The sequence below is a fragment of the Daucus carota genome, chromosome 2, assembly GCF_001625215.2.
Source record: "Daucus carota subsp. sativus chromosome 2, DH1 v3.0, whole genome shotgun sequence".
NCBI classification, from domain to species: domain Eukaryota; kingdom Viridiplantae; phylum Streptophyta; class Magnoliopsida; order Apiales; family Apiaceae; genus Daucus; species Daucus carota.
In genome coordinates this window covers 22,940,018-22,963,684 of record NC_030382.2, presented here as the reverse complement: position 1 = coordinate 22,963,684, position 23,667 = coordinate 22,940,018, and the positions used below count along the sequence as shown (strand labels likewise).

General features: G+C 39.5%; 1 long non-coding RNA gene across 3 annotated transcripts; it reads left to right on the top strand.

Moving 5' to 3' along the window:
- Positions 1 to 20,606: 20,606 nt before the first annotated feature.
- LOC135150574 (uncharacterized) lies at positions 20,607 to 23,078 on the top strand. 3 transcript variants are annotated; one of them, XR_010288699.1, is made up of 4 exons: positions 20,607 to 21,143; positions 21,253 to 21,881; positions 22,015 to 22,096; positions 22,801 to 23,078. It is a non-coding gene; the product is annotated as an uncharacterized LOC135150574 (long non-coding RNA). The 3 variants fall into 3 exon arrangements; XR_010288698.1 differs by having other exon boundaries at positions 20,612 to 21,543; positions 21,734 to 21,881; XR_010288697.1 differs by having other exon boundaries at positions 20,614 to 21,881.
- Positions 23,079 to 23,667: the final 589 nt, after the last annotated feature.

Below are 23,667 nucleotides of genomic sequence, written 5' to 3'. Positions count from 1 at the left end.
ACTAAGAGGAGGGAAGATCAAGGAGCAGCCGGGGAGGAGGAGCCCTTCTCGTCAGCAACGAGGATGTCTTGCGGAGCCTGGGTTGCAGCTGGAACCCCTTCCGGGGGCGTCACCTCAGTTCCCGCAGATATCGGCTCTACGGGCTTCGGCTCGTCTTCAGCCACAATCCTCTTTTCAGTACCATCCCCGGAGAAACCTTGGGAAGTCGCCGGAACCTTCTCCGGGCCAGCAGCATCTTCGGCCTTCGCCTCCTCCAGGGCTACCGCAGCATCGGGCCCCCACTTGGCCCAATCATTGTCAGGGAAGAAGCGGTAGGCCGATTTCACGCAGTCCTTGACCCCTGCGGCAACTCCGGCCTCAAAAACGGTGGCCTCCCGCTCCTTCCTCGTCGCCTTTGCAGCAACGGCATCCTCCTGCAGCTCCTTCACCTGGCCCTCCAGCTTTTTGACCATTTTCCCAAGGCCATCAGCCTCCTCCTCCAAAGAACACCTCACGGCATCCTCCTTCCTCCTCTTCTCACAGACTTTGGCTTCAGCCTCCTTCAGCTCCTGGTTGGCCTTCCGCACAAGATCCTTGTCTTTGACAGCGGAAGCCAGGTCCGCCTTAGCCTGCTTCAAATCCGCCCTCATCGTCTCATTGACCCCGGCTGTATCAGCAACATACTCCCCCATCTTCAGATCGAGGAACAGGCTCTTGGCGTTGGCCACCACCTTGTCACGGGTGGCCTCAGCTATCGAAAGCCTGTCCCACTCCCGAATGTTAGCCTCGGAGACCTGGTCAGAGAGCATTCGCTGAAAGAGCTGAGTCTTTTGAGAGGAGGAGGAAGCCGGAGAGCTGCGGGCCAGGGTTAACCTGGGCTGCTTGCTTGTACGGCCTTCGGCTGAAGACCCCGCCTCCGCAGTCTTGGAGGGGTCCCACTTGCGACCCCGGGAGGAGGCCTTCTTCTGCTCTAGAGAGGGAGAAGGGAGCTGGGACACCGGCTTCGCAGGAATAGGAGCCTGCGAACCGGAGGCTTCCCCGAACAGATCCTCGTATTTGGTGGAGCGCTTGACAAATCTGGGAATGTTGGCAGCCATATCTGTGGAAAGAAACAAGGATAAAAAATTAGATACTATCCAAGCATATACAGAATTATGGGAGGATGCAAGCATAGCAGATGGCATAAAAGTTATAAAGCATACAGGAGGTATAACAGGAAATCTCTAAAGCAAATATCATATAAGGAAAATAAGTTCAAGGCTGCAAGCTAAGAGGAAACTTGGGCTTCCCGTCGCCTCCACATCTGCATCCCCCTCGTCAACGGGGGATGCATCTACCACCGTAGTGGAAAAACCGAGCCTCTCCAGATTCTCTGAAGTAAGCAGGCTGGAGCCATCACCTAGGTCGGTGGATAGCCCCAACACGTGCTTGGCCCTCTCAAGGGACTCTCCGGCCAAAGGGATCTGCACTGGCATGTCTACAACAAATATAGGTATAAGTAAACTAAACGGGAACCCCAACAGGCTAAACCAGACAATGGACAAGGAAAAAACTGGCTTACTGGGGGAGAGATTGAAGTCCTTTCTGTAGACTGGGCAGTCGTAGCAATAAAGGAAGAGCTTCTGCCAGTCTAACATCGACTGGCGGTTACCCTTGATGCCCTTCTTGTGATGGGTATTCCAGGAAGTGAGGTAGAAGAACCCTGGGGTCCTCCCAGTGAGTTTCAGCTGGAAGAACCAGCCCAACTCCAAGGCAGACATCCTCACCCCATGGTGGATGTCGTAGAGGATGTAAAGGCAAACTGCCATACGGTAGGAGTTGGGGGTAAGCTGCATGGGGGAGACCTCATAGAAGTCCAAGACCTCCAAGATGAAAGGATGGAGGGTGAGAGACAAGCCCAGCCAGAAGAACTGGGCGGAATGCACGGCTTTGGGGTAGCCAGTGCCTGGCTTGAGGGTGTCGAAACGATGACACCTCTCTCCTGGCTTCGGGATCCTCAGGGTGCAGCCAGGGTTGCAGGACTCCAGGAGGGACTGCAGCCGATCAGGGGTCATGATGGAGTCCATATGCTCGCAGGCCAGGACTACAGCTGGAGGCTCGATCACCTCCACAGAAGCCTCGGCCTCCCGTTTAGCCTCCTCAAGATTCCCCTCGAGGGCTTCAGCAGCAAGGTTCAGCGGAAGGCCCGGGGTCCCATCCGCCTGGCTGGACTCGGAGGTAGTCCAGTTGAGCTCCTTCACCATCAAGCTACGCCTGGAACGGGTTCTGGAGCTAACTCCTAAGCTGGGCCGAGCAGGTTGAAGGTCCTGGCTAAAGGAGGAACCCGCGTCAACTACGACAACAGGAGCCTTGCTTGTGGCAGACTGAGAAGAGTGAGAGGACATGGATCCTTGAGACATCTACAAAAGGAAAGGATGGGTTAACAAGGGACACAACAAGATGTGAAGGAATCGAAAGAAAAGAAAAGGAAAAAGGGTCTGCGGAAGGCTGGGCTGCAAAGGTGGAGCCCTACGGGTGCGAAGAAGGAATGAAAAGGCTTCAGTTGGAGCCCTAAAGTATAAGGGGACTACATCCCTCACAGGAAGCAGCACAGGCCACGGATGACGGTTCATCTTCTTCAGGAAGCCCAACAAGGGACCGGGAGCGGGAAGCCTAATCCTAACCCTAACCTCAACCACAACAATCAACGCCCAATCGCAATCCTAAGCTACCAGCTAAGCAAGTACAGCAAGAAAATCACGCAAACAATGCATTCAAAGCAGATAAAGGGCACGAAAAGGGGGTTCGATTGTAAAAGAGGGGTTCCTCCCTGGAGGCAATTGGGAACCTAGGGTTTACAATCTAGGGCTACGATCATGGCCTCAAAGCAATGCAACAACACCAAGGGCGATAACCCAGTTGGGAAACAATCAGGGCCTAATTGGAGTCAATTAAAACCAGTGGTGTGTGTACATTAAAAAATTAGTGTGTGCAATCGATTACACAAACATGCAGAGTGAATAGACAGTTCGGTCTGACACAATAACATCAAGCAGGGCGAAGGTGGGTGTGTGCGCGCATGCCGAGGTGAACAGTCAAAAGGAAAAGATGTGAAAATCAAGCATGGATCATATAAATATTTAGCCGCAGACATGGTGCAAATGTAAAAGAAAAATAAAAACGAAGGCTCGAGGAAAGCATACCTTTGGTTGGAAGTTGGAAACGGAGACGGAGAAGTGAACGCCGGAAGGAAAGAGCAAGGTGCGCCTGGAAGTGCTTCGGTCGGAAGAGAGAGTGTGAAGTGAAGTGTTTAAGAGATAAAAGAAAAGTGGAACGAGGCTGTATGTAGGTGTATATATAGCAGTGGGAAGTGGGGGACAGCTACGCCAGGTGGCGTGCCGTGACTGGCTTGGCGTGGAGAAGGCTTTGATGACGCAGGGCTTCCCGAGGCCTAGGTGGGTGGCTGAAGAGGTACAGGCAGGCTAAGACTCTACGGCTGCACCACCTAATTAGGGATTTTCTGTTACAATTTAAATCAATTTGAATTTAAATTAAACCCCGAAATCTTTGGGATTAGCCTTATCACAAGCTGACGTGACACGCGCGGGAAACCGAAAAGATAGAGCAAAAATTGCGGAAGCTCGAGCAGATTTTTGGAAGACAATTTTAATTATTTTGTGAATAAATATTCAAGGCTTGCGGTGGTTATAGTAAATTAATTCAGTTGGTTTTATAATTATGTGTGGGAAGTATATCTGAATTATTTCTTTTTTCTTACACCGGGCTACGCCCACGTAAGCTTAGAAATAATTTACGATTAATCTCTAATGTAACTCAAGGGCTTACAGTTGGATGATTGAGGGTAACCGTTTTTAGGTTCCTCTCGTATTTAATACTTTAAGGAACCGGGGGGTAGTTGTTGTGCCATAAAATCTCCCTGGGCTTATTTTAGAGCCCATCATATTATTTGGGCTTCATTTGGGCTTATTGGAATCATTCGGTTAAGGATAATGGGCTTCACCATGGCTGGGTGAATCATTGAAGGTGTACGAGAAGGTATATGGACTTGCATTGGAAGCACAATGAAGACTGCCATCAGAATGGGGTTGCACCTGAAGGCGCTTTAGGGGTTACTGCTGCTAGGGGTTACCGCTAAGTGTATCCTGGCTTGCAGTTACGGGGCTGCAGTTAGGGGATGCCGCTGGCAGGGCTTCCGCCGCCTGGGCAGAACGGCAGGCAGACTCCAAGAAGGACTCTCCTTCCTTGTTTCTGGGAGGACGTATTGGAAGTATATTGGGAGTATATCAGCTGCTATTTATCTGCTAATTAAGGGATAAATACGTGCATGGTAGAGATAATTATAATTGATGGAGATAATTCAAGAATATTCGGATAATTATGCAAGATGAAGGCTTCAAGTGACCTACTTGGAGTGGGATACCGTTGGATAACTACTGAAAGAAGGCTGTTTTATCCTAAACTAGAGGGGATAAGAGCTTATCTCTTCAGAGTCCTAAATCGAGAACTACATGGGCTTGATTCCTATAAATATAGGGTATGTAGGCACCTTGCAAAGGGACTGGGATTCATTTTACTCACGAGTTCTGCACTCTAAAGAGAGGCACGTGTAACCTTTGTGACATATATTTCTGGGCAATTGCAGGACGGAATTCCATAATTCCGGCCTCGTTGTTTGGTTCTTTGCAAGCTCAGCCCTTAAACACACTTGTTTCTCATTTGTTTTTTCTTAGTTTATGTTAACGGTAGCCCCTAAGAGCTAGCCGTGATTTTCGTAGTTGTAATAAATATCCCTATAATTGTGCTATACGATTCTGGGGGTGTTGTATCAATTCCTCTCACAACACTAATATATATCACTTCCAGCATATAAAAGCATGTAATTTACATATCACACAGATATAAGTAATGTTGATGTATATATACTCACCTTACTTCAACAACTCAATCACAACTTCCTGTCCTTAAGGTTCTGCTGCACCTTTCTATGCACCTATAAGGGACATAATTAATCATTAAGATCCTTTATAACTCTATATCATAGTGTGTGTGTACGTGTTACCTACTCTTAAAGTCCCTTCTAATCAGTCTTATTATCAATCCTTTCATTTTAAAGAGATTTGGTACTAACTGTTTCTCGTCTCACGTATTGTTGTTACTATTTACACCTTTAGGTTCTGATATTTTTCACTTATAAATCTTTCGAGTTTTTCTTACGAAACCAACTCATATACCTCCCAATTTGTCCCTAGTATTTACTCAAATTATTTCATGATTTATATCATCTTTGAACTAGTCGAATTGTAACCTCAAAGTTCATTTTCTTACGGAAACTAGGACTCTGCGCGTCCTGTACTATAATGGCCATAACTTCTAAACCGTAAATCCGTTTTGCATGATTCAAGCGCTCACGCGATCTACTAATCAAGATCTATCCAACTATATAAAGAAACATCATAAATTCAAAGTGAAGACCCACAGGTGAACCGTAACAGTAGCTGTCTCTTGTAAACCGGGCATTATAACTGCTATAATCTTAATGTTGCCTGGTTAAACTCATGTTAACGACTTACCCCAGCAATTATATCAACTTAATATCATCATACTTGTTGTTCCATACACAAGTCAAGAACTTTCATCTTACAAGCTTACACAACAAACCCATCATGTAGCTAACTTAATACTTATAGAATTATGTAAGTATAAACAAGCTAGAATCTTAGCCATTTTTAAACATGGTACTGAAGAGGAAATCAAGAACCTTACCCCTCAAATCGCAGCCCTTGTCAAGCTCTTCGAAACAAACTATAGAACGTCAAAATCCGAGCTAGAAATCTTTTTCTATGAATTTTCTTCTCCTCCCTATTTTATAGTCCTTCCACTTCGAATTTCTTCATCAAAATGAATAAACTCTCCCATTTTCCTTATGTTAACTGAATGTTTATCTAGTTATTCAGGCGGTGAAATGCTTTCTTGACACGTGGCACCATTTAGCTTGCCAACGGTATGTCCAGAGACTTCCTGGATTTAATTAAGGCTTATTCATTTTAAGCTAATCACTTTTCTTGAAATCTTAAATTAAATCTCACTATTTTTGATCTCCTTTACAGATTCGGATGATATAATAATTCCTAGTATATTATTTGGGAATTTTTGACTGTAAAATGAGCTCATTTGGAGTCCGAAAATATTTCACTTTTTCTTAGGGATGTATTGGTCTGATATTTTCCCACTGATCCCTGTCCACTCTTAATCTCGAGATTTTTCTTCAAACTTAATATAGGAATGTTCTAGAGACTCCAAAGATCATAAACGTACTAACCTTCTCTTCAGTATTCCTTCTGAAATTTCGCTGGTTTAGTTTAAAGGTCATATTGCAGTCCGGAAATCTTGGGTATCCGGCTCCTTTATTTCTTTTCATTTTTACTTCCTTGAGCTTCATAAAATTTCCGAAATTCATAAATGAGTTCCACAATTTATTTAGATACTCTAAGAAAATTCTTGGCTCATTTTGTGTCTTTTCTATTTTCACTTATTTTCTACTAACTGGATTTTATAATCACAGTTCGGAGCAAAATCCTAAAATTCTGACCGTACTTCCGTTCACTATCTCTCCGTTCTGGTAATTAATAAAATATCTAAAAATTATTCTAGAACTTATATTTTTACCCCTTCATGACCTTTCGCCTTTATAGGGTCACTTTACTATTCGCAAATTCCTTATAAATTCTAAAGAAAATATTTATTAAATCTAAAAATCCCGAAAACTATTTTAATAAATTCAAAACTATTATAAAGCATTTATTTGGGATGAGGATGTGACAACTCTTCCCCCATTAAAGAATTTTGTCCTCAAAATTTAACATGTACCTGGATCGTCGAATAGGTGAGGGTACTTGCTTCTCATATGCTCCTTTGTCTCCTATGTGGCTTCTTCCATCGCGTGGTTTCTCCATAGTACTTTAACTAGCGGTATTTCTCTATTCCTTAGTTGTTTGGTCTTGTGCCCTATTATCTTGACAGGTTCTTCAATGTAACTCAAATCGTCCTTGATTTCAATCCCGGGGTCCTTCAATACGTGTGTAGGATCTGACCTATATCTTCGCAACATGCTTACGTGAAATACATCATGGATTTGAGAAAGTTCTGGGGGCAATGCTAATCTATAGGCAAGTGGTCCTATCTTTTCAATTATTTCATATGGTCCATGTTACATATTTGATGATGTCATAGGTATCTAACTTGTTTAGTATGCAGAAGCAAGTGTCAGAGTTTAACTGGAAACCAGAGTTTGACGACTGCCAGCTGGATCAGAGTTTATCGAAGATCAGAGTTTGCAGGCGGCTGATTTTCAGGAACATATCTGAATAAATAAGGAAGATAAAGATCAAGGGAGATTGTGCAAATCAGGACAGCAGAAGGATAGCTATTGATTAGATTATTTTAGGAAGCAGATAATTGTAAATCAATCAGTAGATATCATGTAACTGTGTATATAAACACAGATTAGGTTTTACTCTATAAGAGTTAGAAAAGATCGAGCACATTATTCATATAACCCAGCAGCTCTTAGTGATAAGTTATAAATCACTAAGAGAGTTTTTGTAACCTATTGAGTTTTGTGAATAAGAGTTTATTTTGATAATTCTCTTGTTTGATTATTTTGTTATTGATTGTGTTCACTATATTAATTCATATAGTGATTTATCTCGGCCTAACAAGTGGTATCAGAGCCAGGTTTGTTGATATACCTACAGTGAGATCTTAATCACACAATCATGTCTGAAAAATCACAAACTTCAAACAGTAGATATGAGTCACTTAGGGTTCCGGTCCTCAGGGCATCTGAATATCCTATCTGGAAGGTTAGGATGGTTATGTTTCTGGAGTCCACAGATCCAGAGTACTTTGACAGGATTTATGATGGTCCACATATGCCAACAAAGCTCTCTGTTGCAGTTGGAGATGAACCCCAGAAGATGATTCCCAAAGAAAAGAAAGATTATACTCCTGAGGACATCTCATCAATCAGTAAGGATGCAAAAGTAAAACACTTGTTGCACAGTGCTCTAGACAATGCTATGTCTAATAGAGTGATTGGGTGCAAAACTGCAAAAGAAATATGGGATGCCTTGGAAATCAGATGTCAAGGAGCCAAAGCCATCAAGAAGAACAGAAGGACCATACTTACCCAAGAGTATGAACACTTTGATTCAAAAACTGGTGAATCATTGACTGATCTCTATGACAGGTTTGTCAAGCTGCTGAATGATCTATCTCTAGTGGATAAAGAATATGATCTGGAAGCCTCAAATCTCAAATTTCTACTTGCTCTTCCTGAAAAGTGGGATTTGAAAGTAACCACTATAAGAGATAATCATGATCTTGAAGAGATGTCTCTGGATGATATCTTTGGGAGATTAAAAACCTATGAACTTGAGATGGAACAAAGGAGCAAACGACATGGTGGGAAACCCAAACCAGTTGCTCTAAAAGTTCAAGGAGAAACAACTGTGAAAAACAAAGGAAAAGCACATGTCACAAAGTCTGATACTGAGACATCAAACTCTGATGATGACTCAAACACTGATATACCTTCAGACTCTGATGACAGTGATACTGAAATGATGTAGCTGGCAGCATTGATGGTTAAAAGCTTCAAGAAGATGGCTTACAAGAACTTCAATAAAAGGAAGAAGTTCTCAAGGAAAGACAGAAACTCTGATAAGAAGGTCTTCAAAAGGAATGAAGGCAAAGAAGAAAAGTCTGGAAAAGCTGATAAGTCTAAGTATACTTGCTTCAATTGTGGTGAGAAAGGTCATTTTGCAACTGAGTGCAAGAAAACCAAGAAAGAAAAGGAACAAGCCTTTATTACCAAGAAAGGAAGCTGGGCAGACTCATCAAAATCAGAGGAAGAAGTCAACTATGCCTTGATGGCAAACACAGACAACAGCACTGAGGCTGTTGAATCTAAGGTACCTCATTCCACTCTTGCTTTTGACACTGAAGATATAACTGAGTTAAGATTGTTTCTTAAAAATTTGCATGTTAGTTATAGAGATCAGACTTTAGAAAATGAGAGACTAAAATCTGAGATCTTAGATGTTAAGAAAAGGAATGATCATCTTGAGAAAGAATTAGTTCAAATGCTAGAAGTTCAGAAAGAAAGAGATGATTCTGTTTTCATTAAAAATGAATTATTAAAGAAAACTGCATCTCTTGAATCAGAACTTGCTAAGGAAAGAGAGATAATCAGAACTTGGACTAACTCAGGTAAAACACTCAGAATATCTTAGAAAGTGGAAACTTGAAGAAAGGCTTAGGATACTCTGATAAAAATGAAGCTGAGTCATATAAACAAGAAACTATTAAAATTGAAAGACCTAAGGTTGCTTCAGTAAGATTTGTTGCAGAATCAAAGGCTCATGACAAATTAAAGATTGATAAACCTAAACAGGTCAACATAGGTTTAATGACTCAGAAACAGCTTAAGCATAAGCTCCAGGAGGTTAAACAAGAAAACATGATTAAGGAACCTAGGAAAAACAGAAATGGAAGGGTAGGAATAAACAAAAGCAATAATTATATGCCTATTCCTAATGCTCCAAGGAAAACTTGTCACAACTGTGGTAATCCTAATCATCTTGCTTCTTTTTGCATGAAGAATAAGGACATAAATACTATGTCTCCCAAATCAGAAGTTAAGACTAGGAATACTAGATTTAGACCAGAAAATCCTTGCTTTCATTGTGGTAGTTTATGGCATTCCATCTACACTTGTAAGGAATACCATAGTTTATACTATGATTATTATGAATTAAAACCTTCCTTGAAGAAAAAGATTGATTCTCCTGGTTTAAACTCTGTTAAAAAGTCTGTTAGCATAAACTCTGATTTAAACTCTGATAAATCTTCCACTGCTAGTGTTAACAAACTTAACAAGAACAAAGGATCCAAGCAAGTCTGGGTCCTTAAAACTAATCATTAGTTGTGCATGTGATTGCAGGGTAACAGGAAAAACATCCGAGTTCTGGACAGTGGATGCTCAGGACATATGACAGGAAATAAAGCCCTGCTATCAGACTTTGTGGAGAAGGCTGGCCCAAATGTTACTTAGGGAGATGGCAACATAGGAAAAACTTTGGGATATGGCAATATCAATCTTGGAAATGTCATCATTCAATCTGTAGCTCTGGTCTCAGGACTTAAGCACAATCTGCTCAGCATAAGTCAAATCTGTGACAGAGGATATCATGTTGATTTCTTTGAAGAACACTGTGAAGTGGTTAGCAAAAGCACTGGGAAAGTTGTTCTGATGGGATATAGACATGGAAATATATATATGAAGCCAAGCTCTCTTTAAACTCTGAAAGCTCTGCAATCTGTCTACTTGGCAGAGCTAGTATTGAAGAAAGCTGGAACTGGCACAGGAAACTCTCTCACCTGAACTTCAAGAATATAAATGAATTAGTGAAGAAAGAACTTGTAAGAGGACTACCCAAATCAGTTTTTACTCCAGATGGACTTTATGGCTCCTGTCAGAAGGCAAAACAGAGGAAATCCTCATTCAAAAGTAAAAATGAGTCCTCAATTCTTGAGCCTTATCATCTGCTTCATGTTGATCTTTTTGGACCAGTAAATATAATGTCCTTTGCAAAGAAAAGATATACTCTGGTCATTGTTGATGAATTTACCAGATATACTTGGGTATATTTTCTACACAGCAAGGATGAGACATCTTCTCTTCTAATTGAACATGTCAAGCAACTGGACAAAATTTCTAAAGATGCAGTAAAGATCATCAGGAGTGATAATGGCACTGAGTTCAAGAATTCTAAGATGGAAGAGTTCTGTAAAGCAAATGGAATTAAGCGGGAATTTTCAGCACCTGGAACACCTCAGCAAAATGGTGTTGTAGAAAGAAAGAACAGAACTCTGATTGAAGCTGCTAGAACCATGTTGGAGGAAGCAAAGTTGCCAACTTACTTCTGGGCTGAAGCTGTGCAAACTGCTTGTTTCACACAGAATGCAACTCTGATAAATAAGCATGGGAAAACACCATTTGAGATGGTCAAAGGCAGGAAACCAAATCTCAAATACTTCCACATATTTGGGTGCAAATGCTTTGTTCTGAAAAGTCATCCTGAACAGTTGACCAAATTTGATTTAAAAGCTGATGAAGGAATCTTTGTTGGCTATCCTCTGTCAACAAAAGCCTTCAGAGTTTACAATCTGAGAACAAGAGTAGTCATGGAATCCATCCATGTCTCCTTTGATGATAAGAAAATAACTGGGATGGAAGATTTTAATGAACATGAGCAACTGAGATTTGAAGATGAAGATGCATTCTCTAACTCTGAGATCATATCAGAGTATGTTACTCCAACTAACCAACCTCAAGCACATGTTGAGGGGGAGCACTTTAATCATGAAAATCTGGATGAAAATGTTGAAGACTCAGCAGAAAACACAAACTCTGATACTGACTCATCAAACTCTGATCATTCTACATCAGAGAATCATGACAATACATCTTCAGGGGGAGCATCAGAAACTCAGAATGCTCATGAAGATAGCATGGATAATGGGGGAGAGGCATCAGAGAGGGAGGATCAAGTTCCAGAAGTCAACTGCCACATGAAAGAAAATGGACTAAGTCTCACACACCAGATCTAATGATTGGAGATCCAGATGCTGGAGTACAAACCAGAACTGCAATAGCAAATGAATGCTTATTTCACTCATTTTTGTCTCAGACAGAACCTAAGAAAGTGGAAGAAGCTTTAAAGGATGCTGATTGGGTAACAGCAATGCAGGAGGAGTTAAATGAATTTGAGAGAAACAAAGTCTGGACACTAGTACCAAGACCAAAGAACAGATAGTTGGTACCAAATGGGTGTTCAGAAACAAGACAGACAGTGATGGCATAATCACACGAAGTAAAGCAAGACTAGTAGCTAAAGGATATTCACAACAAGAAGGAATTGACTATGATGAGACCTTTGCTCCAGTTGCAAGATTGGAAGCAATCAGAATCTTCTAGGCCTATGCTGCACACAAGAAATTCAAAGTTTTTCAGATGGATGTAAAAAGTGCATTTCTCAATGGGGAACTGGAGGAAGAAGTATATGTTGAACAACCTCCAGGTTTTGTAGACTCAAAATTTCCAGATCATGTCTACAGACTAGATAAGGCACTCTATGGACTAAAGCAAGCACCAAGAGCATGGTATGAAACTCTAGCTCAATTTCTCTTGGACAGTGGTTTCAACAGAGGTACAATTGACAAAACTCTGTTTTATTTCAACCATGGTAGTGACCTGCTTCTAGTTCAAGTTTATGTAGATGATATCATTTTTGGATCTACTAATCCTAAACTCTGTGAAAGATTCTCAAAGCTTATGCAGTCTAGATATCAGATGAGCATGATGGGAGAGATGAGCTATTTTCTGGGACTACAAGTGAAGCAGACTGATGAGGGTATTTTTATAAATCAGTCTAAGTACACCAGAAACCTGCTAAAGAAATTTGGTATGCAGGATAGTTCAGCTGCTACTACTCCCATGGCAACAGCCACTAAGTTAGATAAAAATACTGGATCACCAGTGGAAATTACTAACTACAGAGGTATGATAGGCTCACTTCTATATCTGACTGCCAGTAGACCTGATATCATGTTTGCCACCTGTCTCTGTGAAAGATTTCAAGCAGATCCAAGAGAACCACATCTGATAGCAGTCAAAAGGATTTTCAAATATCTCAAGGGAACAGTTGATATGGGACTCTGGTATCCCAGAGAATCAGACTTTACACTGATTGGTTACTCTAATGCAGATTTTGCAGGATGCAAAATAGACAGGAAAAGCACAAGTGGGAGTTGTCAATTTCTTGGAGGAAGACTGGTGTCTTGGTTTAGTAAGAAACAGAAATCAATTTCCACATCTACTGCAGAGGCAGAGTATATTGCTGCAAGAAGCTGCTGTGCTCAGATTTTATGGATGAAAAATCAATTGTTGGACTATGGGTTGTCTCTTACACAAATCCCTATTTACTGTGATAACCAAAGTGCTATTGCCATGACAGGAAATCCAGTACAGCATTCCATGACCAAGCATATCAGCATAAGATATCATTTCATTAGAGAACATGTGATGGAAGGGACAGTAGAACTCCACTTCATCCCCACAGATCAACAGTTAGCAGATATCTTCACCAAACCATTGGCTGAAGCAACATTTACAAGACTTGTAAACGAATTAGGGATGATCTCTGGTCCTTTGTAAACTCTGCTACATTACATAATAATATATCTGTTATTAATTGCTGTTATAAACTTCATCTACAACTGCATCTGTTATTCTCTAATCTAAACTCTGATGATTATACTCTGATATGACAAACTCTGATATTTATACTCTGACCTGATAAACTCTGATGACATGAAATTTTTACTGATAAGTGTCTTTCCTGTGAAGAGTATGTTGCAAATACTTGAATTGAGTCATGAACATCTCTAAAGTCTGATATTTGTGACATTACATATGTGGAATTCTATCATACACATAACATGATCTAAATCTGTCCCTTAGACTGCCTTACTTCTTAGATATTAGACATGTACTCAGTGTAGAATTTGTTTTATTCCCTTTATGAGCTGAGAGTTAAATGACTCTCGAATATGGATCAACAAATTCTGTTTCTTCTCTTACACAAATATATATATATATATATATATATATATATATATATATATATTCATCTCAGGTACTCCTTTGAGATCTTAGATAATCTGTGAAAGAAAAGATCCAAGTGCACTACTGGTATTAAGCAAAATGCATCAGAAAAATCTTATTTTTCATGGAGACCTTTCGCATTCTCTGATTACTGGAGAAATACACTGAGAAATAATGATCTGACAAGGGTTATGACTCACTTACCATGAGAAGTTTCCTTTCAAAAGATCAGTGTCTTAGAAAAGAGAAGAAAACTTATACTCTGATCCATATTATGGGAAACTCGGCTTGTGAAGTGTTTAAATCATCTTCTGATAATCTGACTCTTTCTAATGTTTCTTAAGAAATTTGTCAATCTCTGTGATAATGGAGGAATCATGTAAACACACACCTTACACTCCGCATTTGTGATTAACAAATTTTCTGACATCAGGTGATTTTTGATTAAATTCAGATAATCGTTTGCAAACTCTGAGGAAAAATTGTAATACAGACTTTCAATGTCTATCACTCATCAGTACGAAATTCTATGAACAATCTCTGATTTGTCACATAGTCTGCCATTTATTTAAACTCTGGTCAAATGGTCAAATCTTTGATCAGAATCGGAGTTTAAAATAAATAATATTTGGTCAGGTAAATGTTAGTTTCAATTGTCAAACGGTACAAAATCCATTTGAATTCCTGAGTGGAGAAAAACACGGTGAATAAATGTGTTTTCTCGGAAATTGTTACATACTTGCAGAATTCACACACCACTAATAATTACCGCTCCACTACCATTTTTGTTACCGTCAGACACCTGCCACGTGTCCCACTATCTCTGCACTGCCACTTGAAACAGTGGCAGCTGACATCCAACTGTCAGAATCAATCCCTGAATATCATGATCAAACAGCAGTGGCACAATCAGCTGAGGTGTTGAAGTTGAATCAGGAATCTCTGATTCAACATGAAGACAATGTTGCAGCTCCTGTTCAGGAGATATCTACTGCTGCCAATTCTGATGTAGCAACAGAAGCTCTGGCATCTCATACTCTGAGTATATTTATCAATGAGGATGATGATGATGATACAACAGAGGTCACCTCTGTTCCAATTCAGGCTTCTACTTCTCCAGTCACAATCTCTGATCCAGTCAGAGAAACAACTCCAGTCAGAGAATCTACTCCTACTCCAGTTCATACATCTCCAATCCAACATCCCACTTCTGCACAGAGAAAAGTTTGTCAACTATCATATTTCAATGGGATGTGCAGAGCTCAACCTCCATCTGTGGAAGACAGATTTGCCTCTATTAAGGCTACTCAAACATCAATGCAACATACTCTGGCTGATTTGAGCTCCTCTGTAGCTCAGCTGGTTCAAGTTCTTACCTCTGCTGATGTCAAAAAGGGGGAGAAAATACCTAAAGACAAATGCAAATCTGACCAGCAAATGACAAAGAAAAAGCCAGATGGTGATGAAGAGGGAAATAGGGAGATTTCTGATGGAAACACCGGCAAGCAGTTAAAGCGGCTGCAGATCAAAGATAAGGAAAGGAGTAATAAGGATGCAAACTCTGATAGACCCAGAGAATCTCAACAGAAGCACAAGACTATGGAAATGACTGCTATATCTCAAATCCAGAGTATAAATGAAGCAGTCAGGGTTTCTGATGAAATTTCTAAAGAGCTTGCTGTTGTGATTTCTGAGGTTGGACAGAAGAAGGAAGATCTGGTTTCTGAATCAGACTAGTTGATTGAAGTTGGAGATCCTGAGTCTCAGAAGTTCTGACAAACTCTGAAGTTCAGAGGTAAAGAAACAACCTTGTTCTACAAATCTCCTTCTCTGCAAGCTATTGATGAAGCTGTAGCAAGGAAGATATTTGAAAAGGAAAATCCAGGAGTGGATATAGAAGCCATCAGACTTGAGGAAGAAAGACTAGCTGCTGAGAAGATGAAGATCAGCAAGACAAAGTCTGATGAGTAGAAATAAATCACTGATCCCTTATAGAAACAGACAAGACCAAAGCAAAAAAGGGATAGTGATCAGTGACGTGAACTATACTGATATCAACAGACCAAGAACCAGGTCTCAAACTCAACCTGAGACTGATTCAAAGAACCAAGGAAAGAAACCTGTTGATGGAGTTCCTCCTGTGATTAAGAAATCAATTGTCAAGATAGCATCAGAAAATCCTTCTCAGAGGATGATAAAGCTGAGCAAGAATGCAAATATAATCACTGATGTATCTAATCAAACAGAAGAAGAAGAAGCTGGATTGACCAGAAGAAAAAAGGATGAAGTCAAACAAATCTCTGATATAACTTTAACCTCTGACAGTGCTCAAGTTAAAGTTCCAGCAACAGATGAAAAGCCTGAGACTAAAGAAGCTAAGGACTCATGGCTGAAGATAAAATCTGAGAAACCTCAAGACCAGAAAAAGAAAAGTCTCTTTGGAAGCCTTGGTAGAAGTCTGTACAAGGAAAGCTCAATGCTCACCAGGATCAGAACTCATGGAACCAGAGGAAAGGAAGCTTATGATACTACTGGTCTAGGGCACAGAAAGGAGAAGATACAAACAAGCTCAGCAACCACCTTCAGAGATCCTTATCCTCTGACTGAGAAGGTGGGAGAAGCTGTCACTCATAAGGACTTAGACAAAGTAGAATCAGTGCAGATTCTCATGGACACTCATGATGGTACAGGAGACAAAAAGAAGATTGCCATATTTCTGGAGTCTGGCAGAGTTTACAGAATCTCAGAAGCTGATTTATTGCTGAAATCTCTGAGAGAGCTTGAAAACTTTCACTACATGCTGGAAATCAAAAATGAAGCTACTCAGAGATGGTATGATCTGATGAAGAGGACTATAAATGAGAAAAGAAGATTTTATGGAATAAAGTCTGATGAAGAATACACTCCGAAAATAGCTCAAGATGATGGTTCTGAAATCTGTATGGAGAAGAATAGCTCTGTGATGGAGACTATTGCAAACACCAGAATCTTGGGTTATAACAATGATGCAGACAGACCAAGGGTGATTCAGCTGGGAGATGCAATGGCAAGAAGCAAGGTAAATGCCTTGAGAGCAGCTATCTATCAGACTGGGGATGATACTGAAGAACTCAGAAATGTCAAAGCCCAGATGATACAGACCTTAAAGCTGAAGGAAGAAAATCTGATCAACCAGTTTGTCAGAGAAAGCTATGGATATAGGTTGATCTGATAGACAGTTCTGCTGGTCCTGTAAGTTGTAATTAGTTCATGCATTTGTCCTTGATAGTTTTTGACATCATCAGTTTATATATATAACTTGTTCATTCTGTCTAATGTACAAGTTGGGGGAGATTGTTACATATTTGATGATGTCACAGGTATCTAACTTGTTTAGTGTGCAGAAGCAAGTGTCAGAGTTTAACTGGAAATCAAAGTTTGACGACTGCCAGCTGGATCAGAGTTTATCGAAGATCAGAGTTTGCAGGCGGCTGATTTTCTGGAACAGATCTGAATAAATAAGGAAGATAAAGATCAAGGGAGATTGTGCAAATCAAGACAGCCAAAGGATAGCTACTGATTAGATTATTTTAGGAAGCAGATAATTGTAAATCAATCAGTAGATATCATGTAACTGTGTATATAAACACAGATTAGGGTTTACTCTATAAGAGTTAGAAAACATCGAGCACATTATTCATATAACCCAGCAGCTCTTAGTGATAAGTTATAAATCACTGAGAGAGTTTTTGTAACCTATTGAGTTTTGTGAATAAGAGTTTATTTTGATAATTCTCTTGTTTGATTATTTTGTTATTGATTGTGTTCACTATATTAATTCATATAGTGATTTATCTCGGCCTAACAGTCCAATATACCTAGGACTCAACTTCCCCTTATTGCTGAATCTCATCACCCTTTTCCATGGCGATACTTTCAGAAATACTTTATCACCTACTTGATATTCCATCTCTCTTCTATTTTGGTCAACATAACTTTTCTGTCGATCTTGGGTAGCCTTCAGCTTTGCTTTTACAATGTTTACCTTATCTACTGCATTCTGGACAAGTTCTGGCCCTTCTAAAATGATAGTATCTTCTTTATCCCAGTACAAGGGACTTCTGCACTTCCGTCCATACAAGGCTTCATAAGGTTCCATTCCAATACTGCTATGGAAATGATTGTTGTAGGCGAATTCCATTAAAGCAATATATTCATCCCATGAACCTTTAAACTCAATCACACACGCTCTTAACATTTCCTCTAATGTTTGAATGGTTCTTTCAGATTGCCCATCAGTCAGAGGATGAAAGGCTGTACTAAAATTCAATCTTGTACCCATCGGTTCTTGTAAACTTTTTCAAAATCTAGAAGTAAATCTTGGATCTCTACCTGAAACAATGGATATTGGTACTCCATGTAATCGTACAATCTCATTCACATACCTTTGAGCTAAATGATCTAGTGTGCAACCCCAACGTATTGGTAGAAAATGAGCTGATTTGGTAAGTCGATCAACAATGATCCATATTGCATCATTTCCCTTCTTTGTCTTGGGTAGATTTGTTACGAAATCCATAGTGATCTTTTCCCACTTCCACTCAGGAATCGACAACGGATGTAACTTCCCAGCTGGAGCTTGATGTTCCACTTTCACTTGTTGACACGTTAAACATTTGGCTGTAAACTCTGCCACATCTCTTTTCATTCCAGACCACCAATAATGAGATTTCATCGTATTATACATTTTTGTTGCTCCAGGATGCATTACATATGGAGCATTATGAGCTTCATCTAGAATTTCTCGTCTTAAGTCTTCGTCATTTGGAACACAAATTCTGTTTCCTAACATTAAAGTATCCTCATATAACGTGAACTGCGTTTCTTGACCTTGTCTTACTCTCTCGACTGCGTCTCTTAATTTAGGATCATTTATTTGTGCCTTCTGGATCCTTACCTTCAACACCGGTCGGATATTTAGTGTAGCCAATAAAACTCCACAGGTGTCAACCTCTAACCCAATATTCATCTTTCTTAATTCAACTAAAGATGGGAACGTCGATCCTTGAAGATTTGCTATGCTACTACATTTCCGACTTAAAGCGTCTGCCACTATATTGGCCTTTCCTGGGTGATATTCTAACGTATAATCATAATCTTTTAAAAGTTCCACCCATCTTCTCTATCTCATATTCAACTCTTTCTGACTCATTAAATACTTTAGACTCTTATGGTCTGTAAAAATCTGAAATGTCTCCCCGTATAAGTAATGCCTCCAAGTTTTCAATGCAAAAACAATTGCTGCCAATTCTAGATCATGTACATGATATGACTTTTCATGCGGTCTGAGCTGTCTTGAAGCATAAACTATAACTTTTTCATGTTGCATAAGGACACACCCTAAGCCTTGTTGTGACGCATCACTATATACTACAAAACCACCTTGTCCTGATGGTGTAGTCAACACTGGAGCGGATGTCAATCTTCGCTTTAATTCATCAAAACTTTGTTGAGCTTCTTCAGTCCATTAAAAAGGAACATTCTTTCTGAGTAATTTGGTCATTGGTCCGGCAATCTTAGAAAATCCTTCAACAAAACGTCTGTAATAACCAGCCATTCCTAGGAAACTCCTCACTTCTGTAACATTCTTGGGTACTTCCCAATTCCATATAGCCTCTATTTTCTTTGGGTCCACTTTAATTCCTTTACTAGAAATAACATGTCCTAGGAATACGACATGGTCCAACCAAAACTCATATTTACTCAGCTTAGCATATAATTGGTTTTCTCTTAAGGTTCGTAAAGCTGTTCTCAAATGCTCTTCATGCTCAGATTTACTCTTTGAATATACCAATATGTCATCGATGAATACTATAACAAATTTATCCTGAAAAGGTTGAAACACTTTGTTCATAAGTGCCATAAACACAGCTGGAGCATTTGTTAACCCAAACGGCATAACTAGAAATTCAAAGTGACCATATCTAGTTCGGAATGCAGTCTTTGGGATATCTACCTTGGCAATCTTCAATTGATGATATCATGATCTCAAATCAATCTTTGAAAACACTTGAGCCCCTTGTAATTGATCAAATAAGTCATCTATTCTTGGTAATGGATATTTGTTCTTAACCGTAACTTGATTTAATTTTCGATAATCGATACATAGCCTCATAGTTCCATCCTTCTTTTTGACAAATAATACTGGCGCTCCCCATGGTGAAACACTTGGGCGGATAAAACCTTTTTCCAATAATTCTATCAACTGCTTCTTTAACTCTTTTAACTCTACGGGTGCCATTCGGTAAGGAGGAACAGAAATAGGGGTACTACCAGGAACTGTCTCAATATTAAACTCTATGTCTCTATCCGGTGGCATTCCTAGCAAATCATCTGGAAACACATCTGGGAATTCTCGAACTATTGGAATAATCTCAAGTTTAGTTGAGTTAGTGTTCGGGTCTACCACGTGTGCTAAATACGCTTCACAGCCCTTTCTAATCATCTTAAAAGCACTCATAGCCGAAATTAAACAACTAAGTATCATCCTACATTCTCCTTGAAATACGACTCTCCCTTGTCCTGGTGACTCGATAACAATCAACTTTAGCATGATGTCTTGTCAACCAATCCATGCCTAGTATGATATTAAACTCTTGAAAAGGCAATACTATCAAGTCTGCGTTTAATTCCGTATTTCCTATTTGGATAGGACAGTCTCTATATATTTGATCTACTACTTCCACTTCTCCTAGTGGTGTATGAACATTTACTTTGAGATCTAGTATTTCATGACTTCTATGCAAGTGAGATGTCATTTTAGATGATATGAATGAATGTGTTGAACCAGGGTCGATAAGAGCATACGCATCTAATTGATATAAGAGAACTTTACCCGTTATAACCTCAGGTCACTACACCATAGATGGCTTTTCCCAACGTTTTAGCCTGCTGTTGCCGTTGCTAATTGTTGCAGTAGGTATATTTGTTCTTCTCTATCACAACAATATTCTAAAATGTTGCCATAGATATTAAGAAATGTTGCCAAAAAATAATATTTATTATTTTATTTATGAGGTGTCACTTTGAGGCCACTCTAATGACATTTTATCTAGTGTCAATTCCGTGATCAAATCTTTGCCTACTTATCCCCCGTTAATTGAATAGTAGCCCGAAAAGTGAAATAATTTTAAAAAATTGTTTTAAGCTATATTTGTGAAAATAAAAGAATGATTTAAAAATATTATTTTTACAAACATAATATATTCGGGATTTTTAGAATTTTTCTAAATTTGAAAAATATTTATGGACTCCTAAATTCATTTATTTGTTATATATAGCTTTTATATTTGTTAAATCCAGTTTACACTTTACAAGCAGAGTAGTCGGTTCAATTTGGGGATAAAAACAGAGGTTAGGGTTCTCAAACCCATTTGGCCGATCGATTCAATCAGAGGTGAGATTAATTGTGTGCGTGTGTTTATCTCTATATGTATAGTTTGTATGTATAATTGGGGATAATGGTTACTGGTATTCTTTGGCGGCGGTGATGTTTTTGTTTCTAGCGGCGGAGGACGGCTTTAGAGGCGACGCCGTCAGTAATCGGAGGGATTATAGCTGACAGGAGGATCTGGACACGAGAGGCGTCCAGATTTGTTTGATTTCTGGGGTAAATGGTAGTGTGTGGCTAGGGAATTGACATGCGGTCTCACCTTTACTCTGGCCGGAACTGTTGCGGTGTAGGGATGAGCAGCAACGGCGTCTACTCGATGACGGGTGGTATACGAAGATGTGGTAAAAGGTGGATTGGATCCCAAGAAGGAACCAAGAATTTCAGGCCAAAGTGTTTATGAGTGGTAAATGATTTCTTAATTTTTGTTCATAGCTTTTGGCATATGGGAGAAGTATGTAAGAAAGACTGTGAATCATTAGTTATTGATTATAAATTTTTTTGAAGAAATAGTTATCACTTGTTTTCTTTTTGATGGTTTTAACTTTTAATTTTTATCTGTTAGACTATATATAATGACTACTTTAATATTACAGATCTCTGAGGAAAATTGCAGTGCTTGTCCTTGATGTTTTGTTACCAGAATGATGGTGTTTTGAGGATATGTAGCTTAATATTTCTTGAGCAATATCCTCTAGTTGAAATAGGCAGGAATAGTAATTTGTATATGATGCTGTGAAGTCGGTATGTATCTTTGTGCTTCACTTATTCATGTAGCTTAGTTAGGCACAAGCTTTGTAGTCATTTTTATACAGATTTCTTAATGGGTAGTAAATTGATAGCATTATTATTTGTCAATGTATAATGTCATTTGCAGATGACTTAGCACAATGTTGGAGCCTTGGTAGTGCTAAGACCTGGGGAGCAAAATGCAGTTGCTGGAATCGTCACATAAAGAGGTACACGAATTCACAAGCTTATCTTTAAACAATATACTAAAGTTAGTTCCAGAGATGCTAATTTTCTTGGTTTCACTTGATCTTTTCCCATTTACCAACACTTGTAATGCTAATTTACTTTGGTTATGATCTTGTTTGGACTAAGCACTTTCCTTTATATAGGAAGCGAAAGAACAGAGTTATAGGAACCATATCTGTTTTTCGATGAATCAGTTGTTCTATTCTAAACTTCTTCAGATATAAAGTATACTCAGAATAGCTTTCTACGTGTCTGTGTTATATGAATTCTCTAGTGCTTTAAAAAATATCATCAGCAATGTAATATAAATGTAATATAAATGCAAAAAAAGATATGCGTTCCACTGATGAGAATATAAATGTAATATGATAGACCTGAGCTTAGTTAGCTCTAAAAATTCCTGGCTAAGAATTGTTTCATGGCAATGACAGCTATCTTGGATGATAAACTTATTAAGATGAGAGAACAGTTTGTAGCTGGTGTTGACGAGCTACTTGCTGATTCTCAATGCTCATGACAATAGTTGACCAATGTGTCCTGTAAAATGTGATTTCCGCAGTTTCTTTCTTAAATCTATATGTACAATTATGCAATTTCTTTCATAAATCTATATGTACAATCATGTTGGAGCCTTGGTAGTGGTAAGATCTGGGGAGCAAAAACTTTAAAATCTCTTTATTTATAGGATTTGGAGGACAAACTTCACCCGGGAGGTCCATCTGATCCATTGGGACTAGCAGATGACCTTGATCAGGCTGCACTTCTCGAGGTAAAGGAGGTCAAGAAGACTTGCAATGTTTGCGATGCTCGGATTCTTGTTGCTTGGTTAAGTGTTGGCATCAAGTAGTAGTAGGGACTAGGGATGTATATTGTGGATGTTGATTTTGGAATGGAAGGAAATTTATGTATTCAAACTGTACCTTTTAATTTGATAATTTAAAAACTATTGCAGTTAGTATAAAATGTCTTGTAGTTTCTTTATATTTACAGTTGTTATATGTTAGAAACTGTTGCAATTGTGCCGGACCCCGCAGTATAGTAGTGGGACCCACCAAACAGTGGACCTAATATATGGACCCACTGCTTGGTGGGTCCCACATTTTTTTTCAAAATTATGCCTTTTTGGCAACGAAATTTTTGATGTTGCCTTTGGATATAAACTGTTGGCTTTGCAAGCTACGGCAACGCCGAAAATACTAACAGCCAGAAACTGTTGCCATTGAAAATTTTCGGTCTGCTGCAACAGTTTATGGGCTTCTGGCAACGTATTTGTAATGTTGCTGAAAGCCATTTATGGCATAGTGGGTGCAGGTTCAGCCTCTCCTCTCGTTAATGCAAAAACTCGTGCCTGGGTTGGTGGATTTGAACTTTGAGCCTGTGATCTTCCAATGCCTCCCCCAGTGCTACCTGTACCCTTCTTGCCTCTACCTCTTCCAAAAGATGTACCAACTCCTTTCACTTCTACATTCTGAACACTTGGTTCAAATACAGCCTGTACATTTTCCATTTTGTTGGGACAATCTCTAATGAAATGGCCTTGTTCCCCACACAA